This window comes from Limanda limanda, chromosome 4, assembly GCF_963576545.1.
Source record: "Limanda limanda chromosome 4, fLimLim1.1, whole genome shotgun sequence".
NCBI classification, from domain to species: domain Eukaryota; kingdom Metazoa; phylum Chordata; class Actinopteri; order Pleuronectiformes; family Pleuronectidae; genus Limanda; species Limanda limanda.
The window spans coordinates 29751710-29770113 of NC_083639.1; the positions used below are offsets into that span (position 1 = coordinate 29751710).

An 18404-nucleotide genomic window follows, 5' to 3' on the forward strand; every position below is an offset into this window, starting at 1 on the left:
GGCGGTATTTAAAAAAACCGCGCAATGGAAAATGTCAGAGGGAGGGCAGCCCCGTGTGATCGACAAAAAGGGTCAAAAAAGTTGGAAGAATCCGATGAGGAGCAGCACCACATGATGTGCTGCCGTGCAGCGTCCATTCTCCAGCGCTCAGCCGCCTGGATGTTCACAACGGACCCGCGCGGGTCAGCCTGCGATTTTCCGCTTGTTGTATCGAACCTGTTCAATGTAGGGGTTTGGGCTAAATGATGATGGTCCTTATAGCCATCCCCCACCCCTCTCTGTCTGTCTGCTTGTAGTGGGGGGGCAGATGGGGACATTTAATAATGACAGGAAATTTCCAAGTTCTCAATTACTAAGTGTTTTTTTGGAGAGTGTTAGGGTTGCCATCATTAAGGGTTTGAATAACCGGGCACCAATATCCTGGTTTCACGGAGGAATAAGACACGCAGCAGTCATCGGGGTTAACCGGAACCGGAAGAGAATGGTACTTCTGGTTACAGTCATTTAAAGAATAAAGCATAGACTTCAGAATAAGGGCACATATTAATAATCGTTTGATATTGTCCAAAAAATAAATCGTTATTATGATTTTTTCCAATCAGCCCTAGTTTGTGGTGATTTTTCAGGTGGTTGAAAAAGTTAGTTGTATTGCTATGTATCGCTGAGAAATGCCCGTCCCGTGTGAACAGCCGGGCGCCAGCGCGCTTCAGAATAGTAATCACGATTAAATTTCGATTAATTGAGCAGCCCAAACGTCATCGATGACGTTGACTAATCGCGGCAGCCCTACTGCAGACGGAACTTTTTTTGAGGCTGCTGCTGCGCGCATGACACCTCCCATCTCGGTCTCCCCCTGGTGGTTGGCTGACTGTTAGTTGAGGAAGTGCATGTTTTGATATGTAGCAGAGCAGGCATTTTAAACGTCAATATCGCTGACGATCATGCAAATTGAATTGTGACAGCCAAAATCGTGATCACGATAAATATTTGATTTATTGTGCAGCCCTAATTTAAATAAAACCCAAATTCTCCAGTTCAGGGAAAGTGTTGCTTTGACAAACATGGATTTATTCATCTATGTGTCCTGGCGGAGTCACAGCATCAAGCGCTGTGAAGAGGAAGTGAAACTTTCTGACACTGACATCGCGGTGTTTGTTCGTGAGGTGAAGAGCGACTTTATGGGACAGCAGTGATGTCACTAATAAAGAAAATACACTGATACTCTGATGCTGCAGCTGTGGATAACACACTGTGTGAGAGTGAAGACGAGAGAAAGAACGGAGCCTGAAGTAAAAACAAGATCAAAGATCAATAGAATCAATATCAGCTGATCAGACATCTCTGAACCCTCGCTTCCTCCTCCTCCTTCCATTCACATGCACACATCATGCAGATCCCTGCACCAGTGTCACAGCAGTATTGATTTATTTAGAGCATCGGACTCCCTCACATAAGGGGATCCTCACCTCCTCTGGGATATTATTTGGAAAGTTTCTTCATTTCTTGTAAGTGATCTCCTATGATGGCTCAGTCACGTTCACTGCAGTGATCTGATGATATACGCACAGTGTTAGAAGATATTATTAAAACCGATTAATGACTCCGCTCCGTAACTCTGCGGTTAAAAGGAATTTAAACGTAATTTACTGTCAGTTGTTTTATATATTTTCTAGCTATTTACCTAGCGTTAGCAGAGCTGAAGCTACCTAGCGTTAGCAGAGCTGAAACTACCTAGCGTTAGCAGAGCTGAAGCTACCTAGCGTTAGCAGAGCTGAAGCTACCTAGCGTTAGCAGAGCTGAAGCTACCTAGCGTTAGCAGAGCTGAAGCTACCTAGCGTTAGCAGAGCTGAAGCTACCTAGCGTTAGCAGAGCTGAAGCTACCTAGCGTTAGCAGAGCTGAAGCTACCTAGCGTTAGCCTGTGAGCGGCTCCTCGAGGGACTCACCAACTCGGTGCAGCCGGAGTTCGGGCTTCATCACGGCCTCCAGCAGCCTCCTCTGGCAGCAGATCTCCCGCTCGGACCGCTCCATTCTGTCTTCGAACACCGCGACGATCTCCTCCACCGCCGCCGTTAGCCGCTCGGTTAGCATCGCTCTCAGCTCCGGGACTCGAGCCGTTTCTCCTCCTTTCTCCAGCTGCAGCAGGAAGTCTTCGGCGGCGGCGCTGATCCGCTCATGTACCGACTCCCGCAGCAGCTGCACGTCGCACATCTTCCTCCTCTTTGTGTCTGTGTGTGTGTGTGTGTGTGTGTGTGTGTGTGTGTGTGTGTGTGTGTGTGTGTGTGTGTGTGTGTGTGTGTGTGTGTGTGTGTGTGTGTGTGTGTGTGTGTGTGTGTGTGTGTGTGTGTGTGTGTGTGTGTGTGTGTGTGTGTGTGTGTGTGTGTGTGTGTGTGTGTGTGTGTGTGTGTGTGTGTGTGTGTGTGTGTGTGTGTGTGTGTGTGTGTGTGTGTGTGTGTGTGTGTGTGTGTGTGTGTGTGTGTGTGTGTGACAGGAGGAGTTCCGTGTGGACCAGGGTGTGCGGTTGCTGAAGATCATCGAGCGAGTGTTTGCTTGGAAGATGAGCAGCCCTGAGGGATCATGGGTAATCTTCCTCAGCAAGCAGCTCCTGATGAACGTGGCATCTGGCCACGGTACACACACACACACACACACACACACACACACACACACACACACAGTTTATTTTAGTAGTTTGTCCTGACTCTTGTTGAGAGTTAAGGGCAGAGGATATCACACCTTGTTAAAGGTGTGATATCCTCAGACAGGTCCCTGCAGGTGGTGATGGATCATGGGGGGCTGAACTTAAAATCTGTTTACTGACGCCATCTAGTGTTTATTTGTTGCAAACTGCTATAAAACCTTTTAGGTTCACAGGAGCGTAATCCAGATATTAAATGTAATGACCTATTGAAATAGAGAGAAGCAGATGTGATCAGCTCTTACTTGTCGTAGTTGTCAGGATCTAACGGTTGATAAGTGACCTTGTAGCACTCGATGCGTTTGAGGAAGTCGTCCATTACTCTCTCTCTGTGTCTCTCAGGGTAGTCGGGACTGGACACCTTCACTTCCTGTGGCAGGTATGCAACACAGTCAGACCATGTGAGCAAGCAGCATGGTTCTTACATAACAAAGCAGAGACCGGGAATATTTATAGATTATGGGTTTGAGTGACATACCAGAATATTAGCAGCTATCACCTCAGGGTCGTCACACACCGACTCCACCAAGAACACCTGTTGGAGAGAGGTCAGAGGTCAACGTACGACTAACACGCGAACATAACAAGATCATCCAGTTCTTAAATTAGACATTGAAGGGGCGGGCCCTGTGGAGTTTTCTTGTTAACATTTAAAAGTCTCACATTCATCATTTCACGTTCAACGCTACATAAACTGTGAATGTTTGAATGTGAACTTCAATTAAGTCCAATTTCCAAAGACAAAATAACAGCAGAATATAATAAAAACACTTCCAATGTTACCTTGAATGCATTCTCCTTCACAAAGCTTGAGTGAGGTCTCTACGTTCTCTTGTTGTGTTTGTTTCATCAAAAACCTGAGAAAACAAGTCAATGTGTGTAACTTGGACAGTGTCAGCTTCAGAGTGACAGCAGCAGCCTGTTTGATATCTAGGTCACAATTCAGCAGTGAGATGCTGTCAGGAGCCCGTCACGTTTTCACGAGACAAACCCCATTTCCACCAGATACGACCGTGAGTGGAGAGAGGCAGCTGTGCTCTGTGGAAATTAGCAGTGATTTTATTATGTATCGGCGTGAAGTCTAATAACATGAACACTCCCTACTTGAACAGATCTATTAGTCTGTATGTAATAATACCGATGGCGCCGCCTACTGGCAACAGGAAATAAGCTTTGTTTTACAACTATCGGAGTCTCTGTTTCCTGTCTTTGTCTCTTTGTCCCCTCAGAGACTCAGCGTGAGGAGGAAGGAGCAACATGTCCGCCATGCAGCTGCTGCGGGAGTCGGTACATGAGCGGATCCGCGCTGCCGCTGAAGACTTCCTGCTGCAGGTGGAGGAAGGAGGAGGAAAGGCTCGAGTCCCGGAGCTGAGAGCGATGCTCACCGAGCGGCTCGCGGCGGAGGTGGAGGAGATCCTCGCCGGGCTGGAGGAAACCGTGGCTGGGTACGAGGAGCGAGTGGAGCGGACAGAGCTGGAGATCTGCCGCCAGAGGAGGCTGCTCGATGCCGGGATGCAGCCCGAAGTCCGGCTGCACAGAGCAGGTCAGTCCCTAGAGGAACCGCTAACAGGCTAACGTTAGCTAGCATCATATCTATCTATATCTATCTATGCTGCTCACGCTCTGTGAACTAGCTCCTCTGCTAACAGCTGTTTCTCTGCATCACTCCGGCTACAATCACCGGTCTGTAGTTAAACAGCCACACATCCCAGCCCCTCCTCTCTGGTGCTTCGTGACTCTGTGTTCTGTGTGAGCTCAGCCTCGTAGTCTAACAGGCTGAGACAGCAGCGATGGCTTCTCTCTCTCCCTCTTGCTCCGAGTGGCTCATGTTCACTGACTCCTCCGCCTCCATTAACAGAAGAGCTACATGTAATAAATGCAGTGTGTTGGTAGCGATGGAGGCGAGAGGCTCCGCAGCCTAGAACCTCCGTTAGCTGTAGTTAGCTTAGCTCCCGCTAGCCGCCGCGGAGCTACCTAGCTTAGCACGTAGCTTAGCCTCAACGACTTGTTTACCCTTTTCCAGATGTTGATGGTCGGCTGCAGAGCTGGTCGCAGATTCGTCATTTTCACAAAGCGCCTGTGTGTGAAGTTCGGTGATCTACTGAAGGTCTCGCTGAAATAAAAATCATACAGAAACCCTTCACGAGTTCCTGTGTCCGTGTCAGCATCACGTTGAGACTTCAATATAAATTAAATGGTTAAAAAAAAAGAAAATAGTATAAAAATCTTGACCGGGACTCGAAACAGCGAGTCAAAGCACTAATAACTTCTGGTTAGATGACGATCTCACTACGCCACTGAACCGCTGAAATCTTCGTCTCACAATAGATAAATGTCTCGTTCTTTGCTTTGTCAGCTGTATGTATCCAGATGTGCTTTAAGGTAACGCCCAGATCATCTGGTGATAGTCCCAACACAGACAAAACGCATATATACTTAATACCAGGCTTCACAATCTGATGCTCCTCTTCATAGGAGACACATGGAGTTCTGAAGAACACACACGCGTGACCAGCTCCACGCCAAGTGCTTGTGTTTGACGCTGGTGATCATTACAACGCGCACACACCAAAGCAGCGTCAGATGTAAACATCGCCTCACAGCAACAAGAAGGAAGCTCCAGCGGTGTTTTTATGAGTAAAGTTGGTGAACGTGCTTCTAATGGACGGGAGAAGCTTCACGTGTCCTCCTGTCGCTGCTGGTTAAAGTCAGCAGACGTGATTTTAAAACACAAATTATAATAGTGATGAATAATAATAATAAAACTATTTATATTTTGTTGTATTTTCACAAACAATGTTTTGTGGTGATGCAAGCAATTGTGGACGCTTCATGAAACATCATCATTAAAAATAAAGTGCTTGTTGTGTCAGTATCATCAGATCTGTGGTCCACACCAACCATGATATCAACGAGCACATGAAACGCCCACTCATAGTAAGCAGGCGAACTATTTGTGGCTTTTGCTTTGTCTGTGCGCAGGATGTAGCAGTTTTTCATGATGTCGTATATACGTGTGGTCGGCACACGGGCGCAGCGGTGTCCAAATGTGTCAAGTATGAATGATAACTCCGAGTTTTTGGGGAAATTGTGACTGTCACAAGTTAACCTGGGCGTGTTCCTTGAAACAATAACTCAGGGTAAGATGTGCACAGGCTTCACAGTGAGCGGATCATAAACGTGACTCGGCAAATCTCCCGATCAGTGGCGCAGTGGGCAGTGCCATTGTCATCACGTTAATTTGTATGTGGACCACACCGCATCGATTCCCGTGGTGGGATTTCTTTTATATTTAGTCAGAAGATGATACTGACACAAAATGCACTTTATTTTTAATGATGATGTTTCATGAAGCGTCCACAATTGCTTCTATCACCACAACACATTGTTTGTGAAAATACAACAAAATATAAATAGTTCTATTATTCATCACTATTATAATTTGTGTTTTAAAATCACGTCTGCTGACTTTAACCAGCAGCGACAGGAGGACACGTGAAGCTTCACCCGTCCATTAGAAGCACGTTCACCAACTTGACTCATAAAAACACCGCTGGAGCTTCCTTCTTGTTGTTGTGAGGCGATGTTTACATCTGACGCTGCTTTGGTGTGTGCGCGTTGTAATGATCACCAGCGTCAAACACAAGCAGTTGTGTGGAGCTGGTCACGCGTGTGTGTTCTTCAGAACTCCCTGTGTCTCCTATGAAGAGGAGCAATAGATTGTGAAGCCTGGTATTAAGTATATATGCGTTTATTCTGTGTTGGGACTATCACCAGATGACATGGGCGTTACCTTAAAGCACATCTGGTGTTATACAGCTGACAAAGCAAAGAACGAGACATTTATCTATTGTGCGACGGAGATTTCAGCGGCTCGGTGGCGTAGTGAGATCGTCATCTGACCAGAAGCTAATAGTGCTCCTGGTCGCTGTTTCGTATCCCGGTCTAGATTTTTTTAACCACTTAATTTATATTGAAGTCTCAACGTGATGCTGACACGGACACATTAACTCGTGAAGGGTTTCTGTATGGTTTTTATTTCAGCGAGACCTTCAGTAGATCACCGCACTTCACACACAGGCGCTTTGTGAAAATGACGAATCTGCGACCAGCTCTGCAACCGACCATCAACATCTGGAAAAAGGTAAACAAACAACAAATCGCCAGTTAAACTGGAACACCGGATCATCGAATCCAAACTGAAGCTGCTGGCGAAAACTAAACAGTGAAATCGCAATTCACGTCGGCAGCAACGACTCCCGGCTTCGCATGGCGGAGGTCACTAAAGTTAATGTTGAGTCGGTGCTTTTGCAGAAACGATGTTGGACACAGTAATATTCTAGGAATATTACCCATTCTATAACATGACAACCCAGAGTTGGGACCAGGAAGCAGAGCTGCAGTGCTACACACTTCTCTGCTCCCTCTGGATCAGTCACACAACCCCATAGAGACTGTGTCTGTCCACCGTCCGATTACATGATTTAAATCAAACATTAACAGAGCGAGAATTACACACAATAATCTAATAGAAATTAACACAACCTCTGCAACAACTCAGGAAACTAAGACTTTTAAATGTGGTCTTTTAAACATGAGATCACTGTCATCAAAAGCTATGTTAGTTAATGAACTAGTCTCAGATTATAACATAGATTTATTGTCTCTCACTGAGACGTGGCTGCATCCTGATGAATCAGAATCAGAAAGGATTTATTGCCAAGTAGCTTTACACCTACCTGGAATTTTCTTTGGTAAATAGGTGCATACATTTAACATAAAGCATAAAAACACAATAAGTACTTCACATGAGAAAGAAATAACTGTTTATAAAAAAATAATATCCAAGATATAAAAAGTTAAATAAAAAGTAAAATGCAAAACAGGAGAGAAATGTGGATGTGCAATATGCAATATACTGTTATGTGTGTTAATGTAACACAGAATTGAGGCGTGGGTGCTGGATAAGAGTCCAAGCCAGGTGGGGGTTGTTAAGTTAACTCACTTGCGCAGTGTAACTTCAGCGTGAAAAGTACAAGCGGAGCGTCTGTTTCATTCAGTATAATTTATTCTTCCTCGTGCACCGGCTCTGTGCATCCGTTTCATGCACAGGTTCACAACAACAATAACACAGGATGTGATGACATACACGTCATATATACACAGGTACCAGAGAAACGTAAAACCTCTAATAACTTAAACTAGACAAAAATTAATGAGTTTTCGTCGACTAAAACTAGACTAAAATGTTCTGAGTCTCCATCAACGAAAACTAGACTTAAAGAAGGATAAAAATGACTGAATGGGACTAAAACTAATATGCATTTTCGTCTAAAGACTATACTGAATCTAAAATAGATACCAAAATTAACACTGGTGTCATGAAGTTGAAATTTGAGTTATAATAACAATGTTAGTATTGGTGTAGCGAGCTAGAGAGTTTAATCAGACCGGATTCAACTAATCAACAGCTATCTTGGAATGAAAAAAGTATGTCAGGCTGTCCAAATACACCAAAATGCTTAATAACTAAATAAGCTGGGCAAGGAGTTAGACATTTTACCTTACTGGCCATCAAAGAGCATGACAACTCTTTCATACATGTAAAGCAGCTCACAGAAATATATCCCAACTTGTGTATTGCTCTGCGGATCAGAGCAACACTACCAGTAACAGTAGCTTCAGCCGAGAGGAGTTTTTCTAAATTCAAACTGTTGAAAACAATGTTTTAATTGATGACTTTGCAGCAAGGAAGGCCAGAAGGATTGCACTGTAACCCTTGAAGTGTGATGCTAGGGAGTGGAATGTTAATAGTTATTGAGACAAAGTTAATTTATACTATTTATTTATTTGTTTGTTTATTTTGCATATTCTATTTTGATTATTTAAAACGTGTAACATATTATACATATATAATTTAAATTGAAAGCAAACTTGCATATATAATTTTATTTCTTGTTATTATAATTATTATTGTTTGTTAGCTAAGTTGTCATTTGTTTTGATTCTTTAGTGTGCACTTTGCATTTCTTCTTAGCTCTCGTTCTTGTGATAAATAAAGGTGCAGTACTTTACTGTAGAACTGTTAGGAAGTTTTGATTTTTTCTTTTTTGGGGGGAGGCTCCAGGGGTGAAGCTTGCCTTTATAAGCCCTGCTTAATGCAAGCAGAGGAGTAGAGTTTGCTGAGGCGAGATGGGATAGCTGATTCCTCTAACACCATTTTTTTTATATATATAATAATTAACTTTTATTATATTATGTTACTATTGCATTATGTTTTGGGTATGTGCTTTTATTTTAATGTGTAACACTACTGAGAGGTGTTTTGATCTTTGGGGATGTTTTGATGTTATCAGTTTTTCTGGTTGAAGTAATAAAAGTCTATGTTTGAGAGTTTTAAGATATAAGTTAGTTAGTTTTCTCCCTTAATTTACCTGACAAAGCTGAACCCCCTATAAAATGTTGAAAAATTAAGTAATTATTGTGTATATCATTCAACACGACTGATATCATGGGGGTATAATCTGGCCTGAGGGGTATGAATTGGCCTAGGCCATAATATACCCAGGGTATAATCTAGCCTAGGCCCCTTTAACCCCGGGTATAGTTCGGCCGGGGGGTATACTATGGCCTGTTACACTTGTAACTCCAGTCTGTCAATTAATCCTAAACCTAAACTCAATTACAACTCATTTGAATGTCTTGTTCTGAGTCTTTCACGCCAATCCAAGAAACACCAACAGCCAATCATATTTGCTGTAGTACCGTGCTCCTTGGGCTTATACTGAATATTTTTCAAACCTAGTCCTAAAGACCAATAAAATTATTATTATTGGTGACTTTAATATTCATGTTGACCATAATAAAGATAGCCTTAGCGTAGGGCTGTGCAATTAATCAAATTTTAATCTTGATTTAAATTTTTGGGTCAAATGATCTCCAAACTTATATAATCGAGTTGAAACGATTTTCTGAAATTACATGAACAATTCAGTCCTTCCTCCAAAGCATTCAACGCGGCCCTGCTGACTGACTCTCACTCTCAAGCAGCTGTAAAGTGAAGGAGGAGAGTTGTGTGTGTGGTGACCGGCGGTATTTAAAAAAAACACCACGAGTGGAAAATGGCAGAGGGAGGGCAGACCCGCTTGATCGACAAATAGGGTAGAAAAAGTTCTCTTGTATGGGAACACCTCGGATTCTTAGAATCCGAAGAGGAGCAGCACCACACAATGTAGCGGTCGCGCAGCGCCATTCTCAAGCACGCAGCAAGAAACACTGAATGAATGCATGATATTTTCAAACTCAAAAGTAACCGTTTGAATAATTGTGATTTCAATATTATCCAAAATAATCGTGATTATGAATTTTTTTTTTTCATAATCGAGAAGGAACCGCTCACAGGCTAACGTAAGCTAGCATCAGCTCGAGCAGCGGAGTTAATACTCCACTTCCTGTCTCTGTCTGCTGCACCCGGCTGCTCCACCTCTCACCTGAATAATGAGGAGGATTTAATGCTGTTGTGAACGAGTCTGTGCAGAAAACCTGCTGCTGTGAACGAAAAACTTTTTTTTACCAGAAACCTTTTGTTTTACGCTGCTTCCTTTATGAGCTGCGTCGTAACACCAACTGTAAACAACCTCAACATCTCTACTTCCTGAATGTGATCGTTCAAAAATCACAACAGTCGACATTAAACGACACAACACAAGTTTTTCAAAACACTTCAGGAAACTCTGAAATTATAAACATTTGTTTTTGTGTTTCAGTGTGTCCTGCAGACGTCCAGCAACTGATGGTGAAGAAAGAAGAGGTTCCCCCTGAGGAGCAGCAGTGGAGCCCCATTGTGGACCAGGAGGACCCAGAGCCCCCCCACATTAAAGAGGAACAGGAGGAACCGTGGACCAGTCAGGATGGACAGCAGCTTCAAGGACTGGAGGAGGCTGATATCAAGTTCACATTGACTCCTGTTGCTGTGAAGAGTGAAGAAGATCAAGAGAAACCTAAATCGTCAAAGCTTCATCGGAGTGAGACGAAGGAGAACAGAGCGGACTGTGGAGGACCAGAACCAGCCAGGAACTCAGGTCCAGATGGACGTTTACAACAAGGTCCTGAGGACAAGAGTGAAGAATCTTCTGAGACTGAAGAGAGTGAGGATGATTGGATGGAGACCAGGGAAACTCAGACTGGTTTAAATACAGGAAACAACAAACAGCCTCTAAGTGATTTGGGATGTAAGACAGAAAAAAAATCGTTTAGTTGCTCTGAGTGTGGTAAAAGATTTAGCGAAAAGGGCAATCTAAATAGACATATGAGGATTCATACTGGAGAGAAACCGTTTAGTTGCTCTGAGTGTTGTGAAAGATTTAACCAAAGGGGCCATCTAAATACACATATGAGGATTCATACAGGAGAGAAACCGTTTAGTTGCTCTGAGTGTGGTGAAAGATTTAACCAAAGGGGCAGTCTAAATAAACATATGAGGATTCATACAGGAGAGAAACCGTTTAGTTGCTCTGAGTGTGGTGAAAGATTTAACCAAAGGGGCATTCTAAATAGACATATGAGGATTCATACAGGAGAGAAACCGTTTAGTTGCTCTGAGTGTGGTGAAAGATTTATCCATAGGGGCAATCTAAATACACATATGAGGATTCATACTGGAGAGAAACCGTTTAGTTGCTCTGAGTGTGGTGAAAGATTTAGCCATAGGGGCAGTCTAAATAGACATATGAGGATTCATACAAGAAAGAAAGCGTTTAGTTGATCTGAGTGTGGTGAAAGATTTAAGATTCAGTCCTATTGTACGAGACATGTGAGGATTCATAAAGGAGAGAAGTGATTCAGTTGCAACCTTTGCAACAAAAGATTTATTAGGATTTATCAGCAGATATTCATAGTTCACTGTTTTAAATAAACTGTTTTAAATAAACTACTAACAGGTTTTATGTCCCTAGAATATATAAATCATTGAATAACATGAAAGATATGTGTTTATATATCTTATTTCTACAGATTTCTACATAATTTATCTATTTTTCATAATGTCCCTCTTGTAATTATACGGTTAAAGTGTGTTCCTTGCCCAGTATGTATGTGTGTTCTTAACAAGTTCATATGATTAAATATGTTTGTTTTAAAACAATGGTTTCTTGGTTTGTGAGATTCAATGACAGTGTGTGTTCTCCTTTATGTATTCAATGTGTTTCCAAGAATAAAAGTCTAATAAAAAGATAATGGCGTCGCCCTCCTCCTCTTTGTTTCTGTACGAACGGAGGCTGCACTGGCTACAGTTGAATTGTCTCCTCACGAGACAAATTAATCAGCTTCTCACAGTCAGACATGTTTGTTTACGTTTGACGTGAAGTAGGAACTGGGCAATTCAGACTTTTTTGTTTTTCAGGTCATGATAGATCGGTCAATGTGAACGCGTTCCAGGGGTCTCGTTCTATTTGATTTACGGTTTACAAAAGTTTGAAATAAGTATTCACTTGGTGCCGTCTGGTGTGTTTTGTTAGGCACAGCTTCAAGAAGAGTAAAGCTCAGCACAGTTTTCCTTTTCCATTCTTTATTGATGAAACAATTTGTTCCCTTAATTTGTAGTTGCAACTCTAGGAGAATGATAATAATGATGAAATATCTTATTTTCGAGACATCTATGAAAAGAAACTGAGCAGTGGTGGTGTCTGTTTAACTGAGGATTATGTGTCAGTGGTCAAATCAGGTTTGATTGTCTTATTTATTTCAATCTGTTTCTTTTTCTGGGATCAAAAAAACCCATGAATGCTTCTTGTAATATGTTCTCCGAGTCAACGGAAAGCCAATGAACTGTCTAACTCCACAGCCCCATAGTGCTAATTGCCCTTCTCCCTCATATGGTTTATTAATTGGGCCTTGTGCTGATAAAACAAGGTAAAAAAAAGCAAATTAGTCACGAAATCTAATTTCATTTAGTTCTTTAATAATATTGACAGCGTTTTTATTATAACAAGGGACAATACAATGAAAGTCAAAAATGATCTATATCAGAGTTGAATGCACAGATTCATTTGTCTCCGATATTTCTTTGAGAAAAAACAAGGTTCATTGAAACTCACTTTTATCGTCTGCTAAAAAGGCACAAGAAGGCTGATTGGAGCACGGCAATAACTTATCAATGATCAAACATTACACAGTCATCCAATGAAGCTCTGCATTAGTAAATAAAAAGGCTGATGTTGAGGAAAAGTCAAGAAGCAAATAAACGTTTGCAAGAAGCAAATAAAGCAAATTCTTTGTTTGATGACATGAACAAAAGTATCTCAACAAAATAGCAATAATACCTACAAATCCCTTCAGAGAACACATAATGAATATGTATCATTAAGAGCTGATTGAGAGACATTAAAAACATTGTGAACAGCAGCTCGAGACAGAAAGTTCAATCTGTTACCTACTGCCGGGACAATATGTCAAGTAATGTGAAGTATTTTCTAACAATGCTTCTATAACAAGAGGGATAAATCTTTATACAGCATTTGAATCTTCCTTCAGAACCCTGTTCAGTATAATCTCTCAAATCTATAAGATGAGACAACACACGATGGCTTCAGATAACAATCACAGGTGCAAATGTCTGTCTATAAGATGAGCGGATTTATATTATAAAAAGTTTTTACAGCATCTACTTTATAACATGATCTGTTTGCAAATGTAGAAATGTATTTTTTTATCGTAATAATGTGCTTGTATTGAGAAGAATAGAGGAGCTGATACTCAGTGTATGTAATGATCAGTAAGGCTTTGTATTATTTACAGTACAATAAGGATTAGTTGCCACTTGTGTAAAACACTGTGTTGAGTTGTTTTGTTGATAGATTTCTTGTAGTGCACATGCAGAAGAGTTTATGATACTAATGATAAGGCCTCCAGGTCAAAGCCTCAGCATGCAGAATAAAGACAAAGACAGAAACTGCAGATATACAGAAATAAAAAATGACCCTGTGTCCAAGTTGCCTGGTTTTAAAACACAAACTCTTCTTTGACTTCATCCTCCTCTGACCAAGATTTCCAAAAACTGTGGTTCAAAAATACTTCTATCCATCTTTAGAGTCATGATCGAATCCAAACTTTAATTTGTGCCGTGAAGAACAAGACTTTTCATCTTCACTCAGAAGCGGAACCAGCCACTAGTTTCCTCGGAGCTGTCAAAGTCGATTCCTTCACACAGGGACTCCTTGAAGAGAGAGGAAACGTCACTGACACTCACAGATTAATGCCTCACAGCAGAAAATACTATTAGAGGAAACTAATAGTGTCTCAGGAGTCTTAAGTTCCTATTTGGAAAATTGGGTCATTCATGTGGAGTGCTGTTTAACGGCTGCAGCACTGGAGACTGTTCATTAGAACATTGTCTAAGAAGAAGTTATTAATTATTAATCACTTTTCTGAACCTACGTGTGATTGCTTCACTTTAATCAATACTGAGAGACTCTTAAATAACCATCTTATAATTATTAATACATTATATATGTGCACAGCAAAGTATAGTTACTTGTCTATCATTTGACTTCTTTAAAACATATCTAGGTGTATCATTTCATTTCATTAGCTGAGCTGCAGGCAGGTTCAAGATTCAAGGGACAGGGATTAAAAAGAGGGAGTTAAAGAAGCAAGGCTTCACAAACCAGCATTAAACTAGTGGATACAACAAACAGGAGCCTGTTAGACTCTGGATTAGATGTTGTGGTTTCGCTGATTAATTGTGAATTATTTTTGATGAAAGTCAACAACACACACACATACTTTACACATGTGATAACTTCGGATGTTCATGAGGTAATACACGATCTTGCTCTGGATGTAGTCCTGCACCCGGTTCACCAGGAAACTCCGGCCCACGTTTATCACCTTGATAAACGACAGGTCCCTGCAGGTGGTGATGGATCATGGGGGGCTGAACTTAAAATCTGTTTACTGACGCCATCTAGTGTTCATTTGTTGCAAACTGCTATAAAACCTTTTAGGTTCACAGGAGTGTAATCCAGATATTAAATGTAATGACCTATTGAGATAGAGAGAAGCAGATGTGATCAGCTCTTACTTGTCGTAGTTGTCAGGATCTAACGGTTGATAAGTGACCTTGTAGCACTCGATGCGTTTGAGGAAGTCGTCCATTACTCTCTCTCTGTGTCTCTCAGGGTAGTCGGGACTGGACACCTTCACTTCCTGTGGCAGGTATGCAACACAGTCAGACCATGTGAGCAAGCAGCATGGTTCTTACATAACTAAGCAGACACCGGGAATATTTATAGATTAAGGGTTTGAGTGACGTACCAGAATATTAGCAGCTATCACCTCAGGGTCGTCGCACACCGACTCCACCAAGAACACCTGTTGGAGAGAGGTCAGAGGTCAACGTATGACTAACACGCAATCAAACATTAAAAAGTCTCACCTTCATCATTTCACGTTCAACGCTACATAAACTGTGAATGTTTGAATGTGAATTTCAATTAAGTCCGATTTTCAAAGACAAAAGAACAGCAGAATATAATAAAAACACTTCCAATGTTACCTTGAATGCATTCTCCTTCACAAAGCCTTGAATGAGGTCTCTACGTTCTCTAGTTGTGTTTGTTGCATCAAAAACCTGAGAAAACAAGTCAATGTGTGTAACTTGGACAGTGTCAGCTTCAGAGTGACAGCAGCAGCCTGTTTGATATCTAGGTCACAATTCAGCAACTTTTCAGTCCTAGAAATAGTCGTTTTTTTAGTTTTTACTGTCCGAATTATTGAGTATTTCTACTTCACTGTCTTGTACTTTTACTTGTAATGGAATATTACTTTACTGTCTTGGTACTTTTACCTCAGTGAATGATCCAAATTCTTCTTCCACCATTGGTTAGGTTTATTTTGTTGGTTATGCTTTAGTACTTGTTTAACAAGTACTTGTAACCGAGTATTTCTACTGTGCAGTATTAGTAGTTTCGTTTCCTTTTCGTCCTCTAGTCCAGCAGGGGTCGCTGCTGGCTCGGAGCTCGGAGTCTCTGTTTCCTGTCTTTGTCTCTTTGTCCCCTCAGAGACTCAGCGTGAGGAGGAAGGAGCAACATGTCCGCCATGCAGCTGCTGCGGGAGTCGGTACATGAGCGGATCCGCGCTGCCGCTGAAGACTTCCTGCTGCAGGTGGAGGAAGGAGGAGGAAAGGCTCGAGTCCCGGAGCTGAGAGCGATGCTCACCGAGCGGCTCGCGGCGGCGGTGGAGCAGATCCTCGCCGGGCTGGAGGAAACCGTGGCTGGGTACGAGGAGCGAGTGGAGCGGACAGAGCTGGAGATCTGCCGCCAGAGGAGGCTGCTCGATGCCGGGATGCAGCCCGAAGTCCGGCTGCACAGAGCAGGTCAGTCCCTAGAGGAACCGCTAACAGGCTAACGTTAGCTAGCATCATATCTATCTATATCTATCTATGCTGCTCAAGCTCTCTGAACTAGCTCCTCTGCTAACAGCTGTTTCTCTGCATCACTCCGGCTACAATCACCGGTCTGTAGTTAAACAGCCACACATCCCAGCCCCTCCTCTCTGGTGCTTCGTGACTCTGTGTTCTGTGTGAGCTCAGCCTCGTAGTCTAACAGGCTGATACAGCAGCGATGGCTTCTCTCTCTCCCTCTTGCTCCGAGTGGCTCATGTTCACTGACTCCTCCGCCTCCATTAACAGTAGAGCTACATGTGATAAATGCAGTGTGTTGGTAGCGATGGAGGCGAGAGGCTCCGCAGCCTTGAACCTCCGTTAGCTGTGGTTAGCTTAGCCGCCGCGGAGCTACCTAGCTTAGCACGTAGCTTAGCTTCAGCTAGCTCTCTTATCAAGGAATATTACCCAGTCTATAACATGACAACCCAGAGTTGGGACCAGGAAGCAGAGCTGCAGTGCTACACACTTCTCTGCTCCCTCTGGATCAGTCACACAACCCCATAGAGACTGTGTCTGTCCACCGTCCGATTAAATGATTTAAATCAAACATTTACAGAGCGAGAATTCCACACAATAATCTAATAGAAATTAACACAACCTCTGCAACAACTCAGGAAACTAAGACTTTTAAATGTGGTCTTTTAAACATGAGATCACTGTCATCAAAAGCTATTTTAGTTAATGAACTAGTCTCAGATTACAACATAGATTTATTGTCCCTCACTGAGACGTGGCTGCATCCTGATGAATCAGAATCAGAAAGGATTTATTGCCAAGTAGCTTTACACCTACCTGGAATTTTCTTTGGTAATTAGGTGCATACATTTAACATAAAGACACAATAAAAACACAATAAGTACTTCACATAAGAAAGAAATAACTGTTTATAAAAAAATAATATCCAAGATATAAAAAGTTAAATAAAGAGTAAAATGCAAAACAGATATATACGAGATATAAAAAGTAAAATAAAAAGTAAAATGCAAAACAGGAGAGAAATGTGGATGTGCAATTTGCAATATACTGTTATGTGTGTTAATGTAACACAGAATTGAGGCGTGGGTGCGGGATAAGACTCCAAGCCAGGTGGGGGTCCCGGTGTCAAATAACCAAATAACCGGTGGCCAAATTAACTCCCGCCCAAATTAAACCAAACTATACCCCGGGGTGTAAAACAGCCTAGGCCATACTATACCCCTCCAGGCCAGAGTATACCCCAGGGGATAAACTGTCCAGGGCAAAACTATACATGGTGGATATGTGGTTGATTTAGCTCTAAGGTCAGGTAGGCATAGTAGTTGTGTTGTGATATCAAAGCATTTGAATCTTCAAAATCTAGGCTGGATATTCTCTTATATTTTAATGATAATTTACACTGCATTAATTGGAATTCAGTTGTAGGCATATACTAGGAGTATCAGAGACTAATTGTATCCACAATTTAAGTAATGCAAGCTAGACTATTATGCAGTTGTAGACACAACACAGGGGGTCCCTGGGCCTGAGAGGGGAAGGAAAGGGGTTAAATGTGGCTATAAGATGGATTATTAAATGTGACTTAAACTAGAAAAAAATTAATGAGTTTTCGTCGACTAAAACTAGACTAAAATGTTCTGAGTTTCCATCAACGAAAACTAGACTAAAACTAAGAAGGATAAAAATGACTGAATGTGACTAAAACTAATATGCATTTTCGTCTACAGACTATACTAAATCTAAAATAGATACCAAAATTAACACTGGTGTCATGAAGTTGAAATTTGAGTTATAAGAACAATGTTAGTATTGGTGTAGCGAGCTAGAGAGTTTAATCAGACCGGATTCAACTAATCAACAGCTATCTTGGAATGAAAAACGTATGTCAGGCTGTCCAAATACACCAAAATGCTTAATAACTAAATAAGCTGGCCAAGGAGTTAGACATTTTACCTTACTGGCCATCAAAGAGCATGACAACTCTTTCATACATGCAAAGAAGCTCACAGAAATATATCCCAACTTGTGTATTGCTCTGCGGATCAGAGCAACACTACCAGTAACAGTAGCTTCAGCCGAGAGGAGTTTTTCTAAATTCAAACAGTTGAAAACGATGTTTTGATTGATGACTTTGCAGCAAGGAAGGCCAGAAGGATTGCACTGTAACCCTTGAAGTGTGATGCTAGGGAGTGGAATGTTAATAGTTCTTGAGACAAAGTTAAATTATACTATTTATTTATTTGTTTGTTTATTTTGCATATTCTATTATAGTAGTTATAACATATTATACA

The 18404-nt window shown here is 41.8% G+C and overlaps 1 pseudogene; it reads right to left on the bottom strand.

The window, feature by feature from the left end:
- The window catches only part of LOC133000159 (6-phosphofructo-2-kinase/fructose-2,6-bisphosphatase 2-like), a 79284-nt pseudogene extending 69336 nt beyond the window's left edge, over nt 1–9948 (bottom strand).
- Between the last annotated feature and the right edge of the window lie 8456 nt (nt 9949–18404).